This window comes from Coenobita brevimanus, chromosome 30, assembly GCF_032717465.1.
Source record: "Coenobita brevimanus isolate Jiangsu-jjx chromosome 30, ASM3271746v2, whole genome shotgun sequence".
NCBI classification, from domain to species: Eukaryota; Metazoa; Arthropoda; class Malacostraca; order Decapoda; family Coenobitidae; genus Coenobita; species Coenobita brevimanus.
The window spans coordinates 26,078,555-26,091,066 of record NC_136983.1 but is presented as its reverse complement, the minus strand read 5'-3'; the positions used below and the strand labels follow the sequence as shown (position 1 = coordinate 26,091,066).

The window sequence follows — 12,512 nt, the reverse complement described above, 5'->3', positions numbered from 1 at the left end:
GCTCAGCTGGTGCAGTAGTAACGATTCAAACACTTGCCAACTTTGGGTGGACGGGAATTCGCACCCTCTTCAGGGTTGCGAAAAAGGTTTCACTGATGACGAAGTGGGTGGTTACTGTCCCCCTTGAGCAAGGGGACGGGTGTGTGCGTGTGTGAAAGGTCACAGCCTTGCCTTTAGAATCCGGACTATATGAGCTCTCAGCTCCTTCCGGGAGGGTAAAAGATGAGCATCACGACCATCAAGTGATCCTGACCGAGCCCGGTGAATTGCACACACACACACACACACACACACACACACACACACACACATATATATATATATATATATATATATATATATATATATATATATATATATATATATATATATATATTTATTTATATACTGTATATATTAGAAAGAGAGAGAGAGATGTAATTCAAATAATATTCATGATCTCTGAAATAAATGGTTAGGTTGTATGCAGCGTTCAGACTCATTGTGGTGAGAAATAATCACAGGTGACAAGTGGCATTTCCCACGCGCTATCTGTCACATGTATCAACACACCTTAATGTCCATCCAGGCAACTTAAATGGCCTCGTGGCGCAATGGTAGCGCGTCTGACTCCAGATCAGAAGGCTGGGTGTTCGAGTCACTCCGGGGTCAAAAGTAATTATTTTAGGAACGAAAAATAACGATCAATCGATAGCAACATCTATGGAATGATAAAAGAAAAATACAGCAGTACCAAGGAACCAATCAGTGCAGAGGTGATGTAAATCTGGAATGCCATGGAAGAAGCAAAACAGTCATTTACTACCACAGTAACACAAAGTACAAACAAGCGACAGAGTCAATGTTTACTCGGTAGTACTGTGACTGTTAGTAGTATCTTGGTTGTCCAAGTAAATTCCCGTAAGACACTTATGTCTTTTTATACTTTGTTCTCACTGTTTTTGGCAGTTTAAAAGACACGTTTGTAATTCGGAATTCTAGATCTAATAACCTTCATTTATTCCATCTCTCAGGGAGCTCTTAAGTTGAATGAAATTATCTGATAGCAATGAGAACGAAATATATAAAGAAGTCATCATACTGACATGGTTAATTGGACATGCCAAGCCAGGACAGGTCTTTTATGCGGTAAGTTTGATTATTTGTGGCTATTATTTTGTTTATAGTTAACTCCTTTTACCCCATTTTCATTCTTGCCACACAAAACGAAACCTGTTAAGTATATAGGACGCCTTTCGAAAAGAAGACAAATATATACCCAACTACTCCCTTCTACATGAAACTCATGTAGTAAGTTGAATAAAAACGTATTAAGCACACTAGAATTAACTCTAAAAAAGTTAACGAATTCGGCTGTTAAACTGAGAAACACAGCGAGGCATATATTGTATTTCTTCTCACTTTTGCGACAGCTAATGTAATTCTGATTATTGTTCTGTTTTTCGAGCGGGTGTTAGGGATGGAGTGTTTTTGTTGCTATTATTATTATTTTTCTATGCAAGGAAGGAGCCAAAGGCCAGGGACCTGCAAACTACTGCCTCAAAGAAAAACAAAAACAATACAACAGAGAGCCAAATTCAAGATTCATTTATTTCGAGATGCCTGGATATCCTGCGTTTGAAAGACTGAAGATTGTAGGCAGTAGGAAAAACAGACATAAGGAGACAATTCCAGAGCTGACCTGTTGCATACATGAAGGACTGAGACTAGCGGTTAACTCTTGCATTAGAGAGCTGGAAAGAAAGGGGATGAGAGTTTGTTGCTACACGGGTGCTATGTGACCGCCGTTGTGGTGAAGGGATGGAAGCAGACAGTTCATAGGAGCAGTGGTCGTTGAAGGAGCGATAGACAAGAGATAAAGATGCAACAGTGCGGCAAAGAGACAGAGGTTGAAGGGAGCCACGAAGAGGAGGAGAGTTAATGAAATGAAAAGCCTTTGACTCCACTGTGTTCAGATGAGCTGTATGTGATGAGCCTTCCGACACATGAGAGTTGTACTTTATGTATGGGCGAATAAAACCCATGTATAAAGTCAACAACCGTGCAGGGGTAAAGAAGGTATGGAGTAGGCTTAGCACAATCAATCTCTTGGAAGCAGATTTTATATGAGTGGTAATATGTTCTTTGCAAGATAAATCTTTCTGAAAGATGATGCAGTATTAGCTGGCTATTGTTAAAAACTAATGACTACTCCTGTGGGAGATTTTTTCGGGTTTATAAACATAAGAACTCAGTTTTGGTCGCATTAAAAAGAACAAGTTTATTTTTCCCCCAATCAGAGTAATAAACCAAGTCAGACATTAGGTGTGCCCTAGCCTCATCTCGTCTTTGTTGATGCAACTGCTGAGATGGACGCTGTGGGAAGTGAATGAATAGGCCAAGGGTGGAGTCATCACCGTAAGTGTGGATAGGGTTAGATGTACTGTTTAGAAGGTCATTGATGAGTAAAAGGAAGAGAGTTAGAGATAGGACAGAGCTCTGAGGAACACCACAATTGATAGCTCTAGGAGAAGAACAGTGGCAGTCTACAACAGCAGCTATAGAACGACCAGAAGGGATGCTAGAGATGACGGCACAGACAGAAGGATAGAAACGGTAAGTTAGTAGTTTTAAAATTAAAGATCTATATCAGACTCGATCAAAACCCTTTGAGATGTCGAGTGCAATGGCAATGCTTTCGCCATAGTCCTGAGAGAGGATGACCAGTAGTCTGAAGGTATGTGAGAAGATCGCCAGCGGAGCGTCCCTGGCAGAACCCATACTGACAGTCAGAAAGAATGTTGCGATATAAAGGAAGCTTTAAAAATTTTTGTTAAGAAGAGACTCGAAATCTTTCGAAATACATGATATTAAAAAATTGGACGATAGTTAGACGGCTGGGAACAGTCACCCATCTTTGGGACAGGCTGAATGAGAACAAACTTCCAGCAAGAAGGAAAGAAGCACTTTGATAGACAAAGGCTAAAGAGTTTAACTAGGCAGGGTGTAAGCACAGAAGCACAGTTCTTGAGGAGGGATCTCATCAGGCCCATATGCCTTGTTAGTGCTGAGGTCAGTGATGGCAGAAAATACATCAATTGAAGAAATTTTAATGTCAGCCGTGAGGAAGTCACAGGGGGGGAAGAGATGGCGTGACAGCAGCGGTATCGTCTAAGGTGGAATTGGAGGAGAAAGACTGAGAGAAGAGTTCTGCTTTATCAGTAGAAGAAATAGTTACAAAGCCATCAGAGTGGAAAATAGGAGGGAAGGATGATGAGGTAAAGTTGTTAGAAAGGTTTTTGGCAAAGTGCCACAAGGAGGAGGAAGAGTTTGAGTTGCAGAGTTCAGAGCATGTGGTACAGATGAAATTATTTTTAGTAGAGCAAAGAACAGACTTAGCTCTATTCCGGGCAGAGAGATAAGAAAGATGAGATTCAGGGGTGGGTTGGCTCCGGTACCTTGTATAGGCCTTCTTCTTGTGTGGACAGCATCAGACCAAGCGTGATTAAACCAACCTTTTTTTTACATTAATCAAAGGATATGAGAAAGGAATGTATGCCCAAGAGAATAATTTCCGTAATGCGCTAGGCACACTCAGATGGCCCTCGGCAATGGAAGCACTAATCATTCCAGGGAAAACCAAAGAACTACTGCCTGAAGACTTCCCAGTCAGTAGCTCCAAATTGCCACAACTGATGTTTCTTTGTAGGTCCATACGCCACACTGGAGTGATACGACAGGTTAATGTGATAAGGTTGTGATCGAAGGAGCCCAATGGAGAGAACAGTTTAACTGTTTAAGCAGAAGGATTAGTTGTAATGAAGAGGTCAAGCATGTTGGATCTCTCTCCAAGGCGGTCAGGGATACGGGTAGGGTGGTGTACAAGTTGCTCCAAGACATTGATGAGATGTGAAGACGGGTATGTTATCTGGTGTTAAGGTAGGGTGAAAAGAGGAAGAGAATGGGGGATGAGCTGGAGGTGGAGAAAAATTGAAGACAGTGGATAGAGAGTTGGAGTGAGGGGATGGAGAGCTCGATGGAACGGGCGGGACAGTTGTAAAGGAGAGGATGTTGGCGGATGGGTCGGGGTGAAATGGAAGGATAAAAGTGAGGAGGGGAGGGGCAGATGAAGAGTGGGGTTGAGAGGATAGACTGTTATTGGATTGGCCAGAGGTATTTTTGGGTATGGTTGACAGGGAGGGTTAGTTGGCTGCGTGTCTTTAACCCCTTCAAAACAATGACGTCATTTCAATATTCTGTTCTTTTATAGACAGACGATTTCGCGAGACCTCTCATGCTGGTGGGTTTATTTAAGTCGTTATCAAAATATTTTCAGTTCGACAGTCAATCCAGGGTTTATTAATATCACCTACAGACCTCACAAGAATGATGTCCTCGGGCTAATGGCCCTAGAGGCTAAAGGCTCTAGAACATGGGTACCACTGCAGTCACTGATTTTTTTTTTTTTTTTTTTTTTGTAAATGTTATTAGGAGTTTGTGGTAGGTGAAGGCGCTCACCATCGACTTACTGGTTGCAGAGCTACCTTCAAGTGACTACGCTGAGTGATGAGCCAAATGGTATCTTGTAACCTCAGGAAATCAAGGAACAAAGGGATCTCTGATGCTCCAGCGCATCCCCGAGCTCCAACCGGATGTGGTGCAAAAAGGGTTTAAATCTAAAGGTTGTTGTGGGCTTACTGTTCACATAATGCCCCTCAGGGATGAGAGAGTAGTGAATATTGCCATTATTGGCCGGACTGAGTTGCCTAGCTAAGCATCCCAGCACTCCTGACTGAACAATAAAGGTGTAACACTGCAAATAATAATAATAATAATAATAATAATAACAACAACAACAACAACAACAATAATAGCGATAATAACTAGAAGCGACTGTTGGACAAAGGAAGGAGAGGAGAAGAAGAGGAGGAAGACAGTTCCAGAGGAAGCGGGAGAGAAGGAAGAGTAGAAGAGTGGAGATAAGAGTGGGATCTTTAAATGTGGGCACGATGACGAGTAAAGGGAGAGAGCTGGCCGATATGATGGAGAGGAGAAAGTTGGATATACTGTGTGTGCAGGAGACAAAATGGCAGGGAAGTAAAGCGAGGATGACTGGAGGAGGGTTCAAGTTGTTTTACCATGGCGTGGATGGGAGGAGAAATGGTGTAGGGGTGGCAGCGAAGGAAAAGTATAGATAATGTATTGGAGGTGAAGAGAGTGTCGGATAGAGTAATGAGTTTGAGGATGGAAACTGAGTGGGTCCTGATTAATGTCATCAGTGCATACGCCCCTCAAGTGGGGTGTGACTTGGAGGAAAAGGAAGAGTTTTGGAGTGAAGTAGAGGAAGTGATTCAGAGCATACCCAGGGAGGAAAGAGTGGTTATGGGAGCGGATTTGAATGGGCATTTTGGAGAAGGAAAAAATGGTGATGAAGAGGTGATAGGCAGGTTCGGTGTCAGGGAGAGGAATGCTGAGGGTCAGATGGTTGTTGATTTTCCAAACCGATGGAGATGGCTGTAGTAAACACTTTTTTCAAGAAGAAGGAGGAGCACAGGATTACGTATAAGAGTGGAGGAAGGAGGTCACAGATAGATTATATCCTATGCAGGAGATGCAATTTGAAAGAATTCAGTGATTGTAAGGTAGTGTCAGGGGAGAGTGTAGTAAGACAGCATAGGGTGTTGGTTGGAAAGATGAGTTTGAAAGTGAAGACAAGGAGGGAAATGAGAGCTGAACCAAGGATTAGGTGGTGGAAGCTGAAGGAGCAAGACTTCAGTAGTAAATTTAGGGATGAGGTGAGCCAGGCTTTCGGAGGCAGGGAAGACGAGGACGGATGGGCAGTTATCTCGGAGGTGGTACCTGGGGTGACATCGGGACAGAGGAGAAAAAAACAAGGAGAGTTCGTAATGGAATGAGAAAGTACAGGATAGCATAAATAGGAAGAAGCTGGCAAAGAAGAATATAGATAGACACAGAGACGAAGAAAGCATTCGGGAATATAAGGAGACGAGGAACATAGCCAAGAAAGAGGTTGCTAAGGGAAAAGAAAATGCATACCAGAAGCTGTACGAGAAGTTAAATAGTAAAGATGGGGAAAAAGACCTGTACAGATTAGCCAGGCAGAGAGACAGAGCTGGGCGGGATGTGCAGCATGTTAGAATGATAAAGGATGCAGATGGCAATGTACTGACAAGTGAGGAGAATGTACTAAGAAGGTGGAAGGAGTATTTCGACGAGTTGATGAACATAGAAATATGAGAGAGGGAAGGTTGGAAGAGTTGGGGATAGCGAGTTAGGAAGTGCTAGAGATCAGCAGAGAGGAAGTGAGGAATGCCATGAAGAGGATGAAGGATGGCATGGCAGTGGGCCCAGATGGTATACCAGTGGAAGCATGGAGGAGCTTAGGAGAGATGGCTGTGACGTGGTTTATCAGATTGTTTAACAAAATCCTGGAGGGTGAGAGGATGCCGGAGGAGTGGAGAAAAAGTATTCTAGTTCCGATTTTCAAGAACAAGGGTGATGTGCAGTGCTGTAGCAACTACAGAGGTATAAAGCTGATCAGCCATGCAATGAAGATATAGGAAAGAGTGGTGGAAGCTAGGCTGAGAAGAGAAGTGAGGATCTGCGAGGAGCAATTTGGTTTCATGCCAGGAAGAAGTACTATAGACGCCATATTTGCTTTGAGAATGGTGATGAAGAAGTACAGAGAAGGCCAGAAGGAGTTGCATTGTGTGTTTATAAACTTGGAGAAGGCTTATGATAGGGTACCGAGAGAGGAACTGTGGTACTGTATGAGAAAGTCAGGAGTGGCAGAGAAGTATGTGATGGTGGTGAAGGACATGTACGACGATAGTGTGACAGCAGTGAGATGTGCAGTAGGAATGACTGAGGGTTTCAAGGTGGAGGTGGGATTGCATCAAGGATCGACTTTGAGCCCCTTCTTGTTTGAAATGGTGATGTACAGATTGACAGATGAGATTAGACAGGAGCCTCCGTGGACAATGATGTTTGCGGACGACATTGTGATATGTAGAAAGAGCCAGGAGGAAGCTGAGGCAGAGCTTGAGAGATGGAGATATGCACTGGAGAGAAGGGGAATGAAAGTAAGCAGAAGTAAGACTCAGTACATGTGTGTAAATGAGAGAGATGACAGGGGAACCGTGAGGCTGCAAGGTGTAGAGGTGGCAAAGGTAGATGAATTTTGGTCAACTTACAAAGTAACGGAGAGTGTGGTAGAGAAGTAAAAAAGAGAGTGCAGGCGGGGTGGAGTGGGTGGAGAAAGGTGACAGGAGTGATCTGTGACAGAAGGGTCACTGCAGAAATGAAAGGGAAAGTTTATAAGACTGTAGTAAGGCCAGCCATGTTGTACGGAATGGAGACAGTACCACTGACAAAAAGTCAGGAGGCACAGTTGGAGGTAGCAGAATTGAAGATGTTGCGTTTTTCACTAGGAGTGACGAGGTTGGACAAATTAGAAATGAACATATTACAGGGACAGCACACGTAAGTCAGTCTGGGGACAAAGCTAGAGAGACGAGACTGAGATAGTTTGGACATGTCCGGAGGAGGGATAAGGAGTATGTCGGGAGGAGGATGCTGGAAATGGAGTTACCAGGCAGGAGAAAGAGAGGAAGGCCAAAGAGAAGGTTTATGGATGTAGTGAAGGAGGACATGCGGGTGGTAGGTGTAAGAGAAGAAGATGCAGAAGACAGAGTAAGATGGAGACGGGTGATCCACTGTGGCGACCCCTAAGGGGATAGCCGAAAGGAGAAGAAGAAGAAGAACTAGAAGCCCCCCAAAGGGGGACTGACACCAGCAACGAGCCGATTCATATCTAGCGCTGCTTGGAATATGACCTTGACCTTGACCTCCTTTTAGCAACTCTGACCTCTTAGGAGATTTTCATCCATACTACACCCCTGTAAAATTCTCTGATGATATCTTGAGCTGTTTCGAAGTTTTCGGGGTAACAGTCACACAGACCTTGACCTAGTTCACCAATTTCGAACTCATAGGATATTTTAATCCTTACTGCGCGGCTGTAAAAGATTGTGATGATGTCTTGAGCGGTTGCGAAGTTATCGTGCTCACACACACACACACACACACACACACACACACACACACACACACACACACACACACATACACAACACTCTTTCATTTCCTTTACCGCACACTCCTTATCCATTTCATCCATTCCCCTTTCCTTCTACCTTAGATCAGTGGGGAGTTGAGGTCCCGTGAGACCACAAGTGAGGGGTCAGTAATACCATTTTTTTTTTTCCCGTAAAATATAAAGAAAAAGTTACACGGGGTTCCCAGTATGGATACGAGAGTATCATTTGGATACTTTTTGTTTATATTACTGGTACATTTTTACGACGTGAACAAAAGGATATGAATCTGAATGACCAAATCAGAAATCGATACATTCTATTTTTTTTTTTTTTTTTAAGAATTGGATACTTTCATTTATTATTATTATTATTATTATTATTATTATTATTATAATTATAATTAGTAGTAGTAGTAGGAATAGTAGTCTAGTAGTAGTAGTAGTAGTAGTAGTACTAGCAGTAGTAGTTATACTTATTATTACCACATTAATATCAGTATTTAACCTTGTTCCCGTTGGGTTTAATTTTTTAGACACGTTCTAGCTTTCCTGGGTTTGCTGTGGACAATGCCTCAATCATGATGGGGAGTTTGGAAAGCTTAGAAGCAAAATTTAAAGAAAAAGTGCCTCATTTGTTTGTTTCTGGATGTATTCGTCATTCATTACATCTTTGTTCATCTGCAGCTTGTGACAAACTCCAAAAATGTGTTGAAGAACTGTGTAGAGATATTCATGGCTACATAAACCACAGTTCTAAGACATTAAAGAAATTTAAGGAGTTTCAGGAATTTGTTCGAGTTGCTTCTCACAGACTTCTTTATGCCAGTCAAACTAGATGGCTGTCCTTAGACTTTGTTGTTAACAGAATATTAGAGCAATGGTCTGCTCTCATTCTTTTCTTTCAGGCGGAGGCCTTGGAATCTCAAATTAAATCTGCAACATATATACTTAATGCTCTGAACAATCCTCTTTTCAGGCTTTACTTTTCTTTTTTAAATTACATTCCACATATTATCAGTAAGATGAACAGAGAATTTCAGAGTGACACTGTGATGGTACACATTTCTTACTCGAACATCTGTGCCTTTTATAGGACTGTCCTTGGGAATTACCTAAAGAAAGATAGCCTCAGGGCAGAGTCAAATCCCTTTGCAGTTGAACTTCAAAATCCATCCAATTTTCTGCCTGAAAATGAATGGTACATTGGCAGCAAAGTAAAGAACATGATGCAAAGCAAGAATGTGACCAAGGAATTGGGATCTGAAATGAGAGGATTCAGGGTTAAATGCCTAAATTTCTAGACAGATCTTTCAGGACAAATCAATAAAATGTTCAGAGGACTAAGTGATGTGTTTCCTTTACTAAATGCCTGTGACCCTGCTGTAGCAAGAGTGAGTGGAGTAAAGAGTCTGGTGCCACTTTAAAACAAATTTCTGCAGCTAATGAGTCAATATTGATTTGTGTAATGCTGAATTGAGGTCACTTATTTTTCATGAAGATAAACAGAGTCTGTCTATCTGTCTATTCCCAGAAGCCTTAATCCCGTAAGGGGAGGCCACAAACAAATCGCCTCCATGTCGCTCTGTCTCCCGCCATTTCAATGCCCTGCTCCCAGCTCACACTCCCTCTCTCATATACCTCTCCTCTCCTCCATCTCATCCATGGTCTCCCCTTCCCTCTCCCCCCCTCCACATCACTCACATACACACTCCTTGTCAGTCTCTCACTCTCCATCCTCTCCACATGGGCAAACCACCTCACTGTGTTTCTCCTAACGTTTTCTATCACATCTGCATCCACAGCACAATGCTACTTCACTTCCTCATTTGTCAGTCTGTCTCTCCATGTGGCTCCACATGCACATCTCAAATAACTCATTTCCACAGCTCTCATTGTTGACTTCTGTCCCACCAGCAAGGTCCAAGCCTCACTTGCATACGTTAGAGTTGGTGTCACAATCCTGTCATGCATTAGCTTTTTTACTTCCACGCTCACTTCCCTGTTTCTTATCACTGCTTTCAAGGAACCAGCAACCTTTTTTCCCTGTTTTACCCTTTCAAGCACTTCACCCTCCAAACTTCCATTCTTACTTATCACACTATCCAAGTTCTTAAACATACTCACATTTTCCGTTTCCTCCTCATCCATCCTCACTGTACATTCACTGACTTCACTTCTCTCCAGGACCATAACTTTACTCTTACCCTACATTCACCTTTAGATGCCGTTTCTTAAACAGTTCCCAAACTCATCCACCAGGCCTTGCAGCTCCTCTTCGTCTTCACTTAACAACACAGCATCATCTGCAAACAACAGTACAGGGTGTTTCCTCACACTGCCCTATCTCAAGAGGCCCGCTCCAACATCCACTGCCCTACCTTGTATCTCTTTTACAACCCCATCCATATACAGACTGAACAACCATGGAGACATGACACTTCCTTGTTTCAGTCCACTCTTCAAATGGAAAAATTCACTCAGTTCACTACCCACACGCACTGCAGCCTGAGCACCCTGATACATAATTTTCACGACCTTCAACAACTTCCCATCTATTCCATATATTCTTCATAATTTCCACAATCCTTGTCTATCCACCTTGTCATATGCTTTCTCCAAATCCATGAAGGCCGCATACAATTTCTTTCCGTTCTCTAGAAACTTTTCCACTAAAGATCTAAGAATAAATATCTGATCTACACCTCTTCCCTTTCTGAAACCTCCCTGTTCTTCTCCAACTAATTCCTCTGTTTTTTCCCTAACTCTGTCAATAAGTATCCTACCATATACTTTTCCAATTCCAATAAGAAGACAAATGCCCCTGTGATTAATATACACTTCTTTTTCCCTTATTCCTTTGTACTGGGAAATACTTATACCTGACTTCCAATTCTCTGCGACACTACCTTCCTCTCAGGCCAATCTGCACATCTTCCACATCCATTCTCTTACTACCTCTACCACAGCTTCATTATTTCACCAGACACTCCATCCATCCCCGGGGCTTTCCCCATTTTGACTTTCTTCATTGCTTCCACAACTTTCATCCTACTGATTTCTTCCTCTCTTCTCACATCCCTCCTTCTTGCAGGCAACCCCAGCCACTTATACTCTCATTACGTTCAATCTCTATGTTCAACAATAATTAAAGTGTTCCCCCCATCTGCTCACTTTTTTTCCTTTCTCCACTAGTAATCTACCATTTTTATCATTCACTCCCCAACTAACGTCTTTGGCTCACTGTCTGACTCTCTTTACCTCTTTCCTGAACATATTCTTACATTCCCTTTACTGTACACTCAACTTCCTTCCAAATTCCTCATCCACTCTCTTCTTACCCTCGCTTACTAATCTTTTCACCTCTCTCTACCTATCTGTATATAACTTTCTCTTTCATCTACCAACTTCTTCCACGCCCCTGTTCCTCAGCCATTCACTAAATGCTTTCCTCTTTTGTGCCACAATCTCTCTCACCTCTTCATTCCACAATGGTGTTCCCTGCACCCCCTTTCGTCTTCTCTTCACCCCACACACCACCTCACATGTGTACAGATTTCTTTTGTGAATATCTTGCACACACCTTCCACGTCCCCCATCTGCTCCAATCTATATTTACCCAATCGCTCCTCCACTTCCCTCTTATACTTATGCATATATATACATATATACAGTATATATATATATATATATATATATATATATATATATATATATATATATATATATATATATATAATTCATTCACCACCTAATCCTGTGTTACCCCATGAGGAGCGTAGGAACCCGGGGTCAGACAAGTTGCTCCTGACATTTAGGATGAGAGTGACCAGCCTCACAACCCCTGAGTAGCATTACGTGAGCAATAATCCCCAACCACCCCTTGGATATAAATCTTCACCGGCTCAATTCGATTTCAGTGCCATAATTACCCACTACATCACCAGGCGCAAAAATTTATTTATATGGTTACCACCCCGCGTAGTAAATGGATTCCTGGTGTACAGGAAACCATTTGGCTTGTCACTCAGTGTTGAGTCACCCACAAGCAGAGGGAAGAGGAAAGAATGAAGGAAAGAAAGACAGAAGAGGGAGTGGAAAGTCACCCATAGGCAGAAGGACGAGGAAAGAATGAAGGAAGGAGGACAGAAGAGCATTGAAAGAAAGATGGATGGAGGAGAGGAAAGGGCAGACACCTGAGAGCAGCACTACATTGAGTGAGTGGATGATGAGCACCTCCACCTACCACTATATATATATGTATATATATATATATATATATATATATATATATATATATATATATATATATATATGTTTTTTTATTTATTTATATGTAAGTTGAAAATTAAATAATGTGATTTAATGCTCTCTGTAAAAGAAAATACTCTAGTTTCAAAATTATTTAAATCAATAG

General features: G+C 42.1%; 1 non-coding gene across 1 annotated transcript; it reads left to right on the top strand.

Moving 5' to 3' along the window:
• Positions 1-579: 579 nt before the first annotated feature.
• TRNAW-CCA (transfer RNA tryptophan (anticodon CCA)) lies at positions 580-651 on the top strand. Its single transcript has one exon. It is a non-coding gene; the product is annotated as a tRNA-Trp (tRNA).
• The last annotated feature ends 11,861 nt before the right edge of the window (positions 652-12,512 follow it).